The 3,155-nt window shown below is 54.8% G+C and overlaps 1 pseudogene; it reads right to left on the bottom strand.

The window, feature by feature from the left end:
• Positions 1-478: 478 nt before the first annotated feature.
• LOC118610462 lies at positions 479-597 on the bottom strand (annotated as a pseudogene).
• Positions 598-3,155: the final 2,558 nt, after the last annotated feature.

The following is a 3,155-nucleotide window of genomic DNA, read 5'->3' as shown; positions in this document are numbered from 1 at the left end:
TCTCAAAGCAGAAACGGAACACAGGCCGCAGACGGACAGGAGCTGCGGGACGCTAGGAAACCCCGTAACGAGCACGAGCTGGAAGAGCACGCCCACCCTGCACCGTCACCCGGGATGCTGCTGGACCGTGATGTGTGTACTGGAGGCTTCTCCATTCGCAGAGCACTCCAAACATTCTGCAACTTGTGAAAAATGCTTACCAGCACATGACATTGAGGGCACGCCCCAGCCCGTGTCCTTGCAAACTGGGATTTTCTCGGAATGACACAGAAGTCAGCCCAAGGCATTCTGGAAGCCATGGAATACGGTTTTGTAAACCGGGTATAGACCCTGAAGCCAGTTTCTCTGTAAAGAACGGGGTCCCAGGGTAGAAATGAAGCATGCTGTCTGCATCCGACTCCTTTAAGTGCAATGCGATGCATAGTAGAGGCTTTTGTGCAGCTGTCTCTTCCGTTTTTATTTTATTTTATTTTTTTTACGCCTACAGCACTTGCTCTTCCTAGGTGGTCTCCCATCCAAGGACTAACCAGGCCCGACCCTGCTTAGCTTCTGAGATCAGACGAGATCGGGCATGTTCGGGGTGGCGTGGCCGTAGATTGTCTCTTCCATTTTAAACTGCAGGCTCCTTCAGGGCAATGCGGGTCTGCTAAATGGGGATGCTGATGGTTCCTGCTGAGTAGGGCTGCTGTAAAGACTGGTAATGGCTGCCTTTGCTGAGCCTGTATCCTTCTGAGTGCGGTACACGCATTACCTCATTTAATCCGGGCAACGCCCCAGTGAGACAGGAACTAACACTATCCCCGTTTTACGAATGAAGAAACCGACGCAGAGGGAGCGTGAGCACTTTGCCCGAGGTCTCGGATCTAGCAAGTGCTGGGACCAGACTCGAACCCGGGTGGCTGGACAGCGGAGCCCTCCTTTCTGACCATGCGTCCCCCTGCTCCCGGCTCAACGCAGTCATGGGTGTGGAACACACGTACCGCACACATCTGCACCCGGCAGTCCAGAAACTGTAGCCTTTGATCATCATTTGTGTCCTCCACAGTGCTCCATACACGACGTGGGACGTCCACTAACTCATAGTTAGCGAATAAATTCATGCAGCTGATCGTCCAACACTGACTGAGCTCCCGCAATGCCCAGGGGACTGTTCCAGTCACTGGGACTGACGCGGCCAAGAGCCTCGCCAGGCCTCTGCCCTCCTGATGCCGCCGTCGCGGTGGGAGGGGACCGGCAGCAGGCTGGGCGTCGGGCGCAACGTCAGATGCGATGTTAGATTTTGACGGGAATAAGACTAATGTTCCAAAGGGAGAAAGATGAACAAGAGCTGGAATGATTTATAGTTTGTCTGAAAATGTAGAATTTTTAGGAGGGGAGGGGCAGTGCGAAATTCCCTAAGGAAACATATTTGTGACTTTTTCACACTCGGGTCATATCAAATGCCATCGCATAGTAGTAAAAGTTATCATAGACAGGGGTTTTGAAATGACGATAGACAGAGACGGTCGATAAGGATGGCCTGGGGGGTAGAAACCTTACACCACACCCGCCTGCCCTGGCGTCCAGAAGCTGAGGTACAGTGTGAGGCAGGGACCGGCCCCCAGCAGAGACTGTCTGCAGGCACCTGACCGGCCAGCTTAGCAGACCTGGGACGGGGCCTCTGGAATCCTGGATTTTTGCCTACTCTTGGGCGAGCGGCCAAAAGATCAGCACACTATAAAGCAGGATGTCAGTCATCTGTGACCAGCCTTCTGGGATGGCGTGTCCTACGAGGTTAAAACGTCGGTGGTGGACCCCCGGTTGCAGCAGCTGGACTCAAAGCGAGAAGCTAATTGAGACCGGGATTTACAAGCACGTGACAATATGGACAGCTTTCCTGGTTGCAAATCATGCAAAAGAGGGCGGGTGTTTTAGAGTTGGAAATAGCTGGATAAGAGAAAAAGAAAGACAGATCTGTGTGCGATTATGTCCCAACACTGCGTCAGGAGGCACGCGAGCCACGTCCTGCGGGAGGCTGTGAGCTGCAGGCCGCGGCCTCCCTGCTCCTGTCCCTGCTTCGAAGTCCCCAGGGAGCGCGGTGGTGACTCCATTAGTGTCCACTTCTAGCGCGCTGAAGGGAGTCGGCTGCGCAGGGCCCAGGTTGAGGCTGGCCAAGGAAAGAGGGGAAGAGCCAGGGATCAAATTTAAAAGCAAACAGAAACGGCAGTTGCTGACCCAGGGCTTCCAGTCCGTGGAGTTCGTTAAGCAGGTGATGGCTAAGCAGAATCGCAAAGGAGAACGCCAGGCCCCGCCCCCGCCCAGACAGCACCTCCCTCTCTCTTCTTGGGCTGATCAGATGATAAGACTCCCACAGAGGGCAGGGGCCATCACACCATGTGACGTCCAGCAACTGAGGTCGTACAAGCTGACACTGAGAGTGGCCTCAGAAGGAGGGGCGAATGACAGAAAAGTGGGAGGGAAGCCCAAAGTAATAAAAAATTGTCAACCGCCTGTCCTCCCCTCAGTAAAGTTGGCTTTGGCATACAGCATGCCAGGCCCCTTTTCACATGCCAGCCCTGGAGACAGAAGGAGGAGTGTCGACTGCCGTGGCCGAGTGTCCCCGATGACACATAGTTTGTCCTCTGCTTCTAGCATCTGAGTACGTGGCTGGCTTGGCCATCCTCAGAAGAAACCCATCTTGACAAGAACACCCTCGTTTTCTTAGTGAGGCATCTGAGCCGGGGCTTTGGGCTCTCCCTGCCTCTCTGGAAAGTGCATCAGGACCGACCAGGACGCAGGGAGAGGAACGTAACGGAAGGCCCCGAGCTGGGATCTCAGGAGCGGAAGGGAGCTGCACTGGGCGGGCTTTGCTGACCACACGAAAGTGCTTCCACCGGGGACGTGCAATGGCAGGGCGCCTGTCCCGGGAGGAATGGCCTCACGCAGTGGGGAAGCTCTGGAGTTTGGGAGACAGGCCTGGATCCAAGTCCCAACTCCACCACCTTCTTGCTGGAGGTCCCAGGGCAAGTTCCTTAACCTCTCTGAGCCTCGGTTTCCTGCTACATAAAATGGAGATAATACAAGCACCAACCTCCAATGACCTTTACAGGCCTCAGTGAGACAGTGCACGCTGATTACTAAGCAGAACCTTTAACGGAGCACGCGCCCCGTGAGCG

The sequence above is a fragment of the Rousettus aegyptiacus genome, unplaced genomic scaffold, assembly GCF_014176215.1.
Source record: "Rousettus aegyptiacus isolate mRouAeg1 unplaced genomic scaffold, mRouAeg1.p scaffold_m13_p_12, whole genome shotgun sequence".
Lineage (NCBI taxonomy): Eukaryota > Metazoa > Chordata > Mammalia > Chiroptera > Pteropodidae > Rousettus > Rousettus aegyptiacus.
This window is presented reverse-complemented; position numbering and strand designations above follow the sequence as displayed.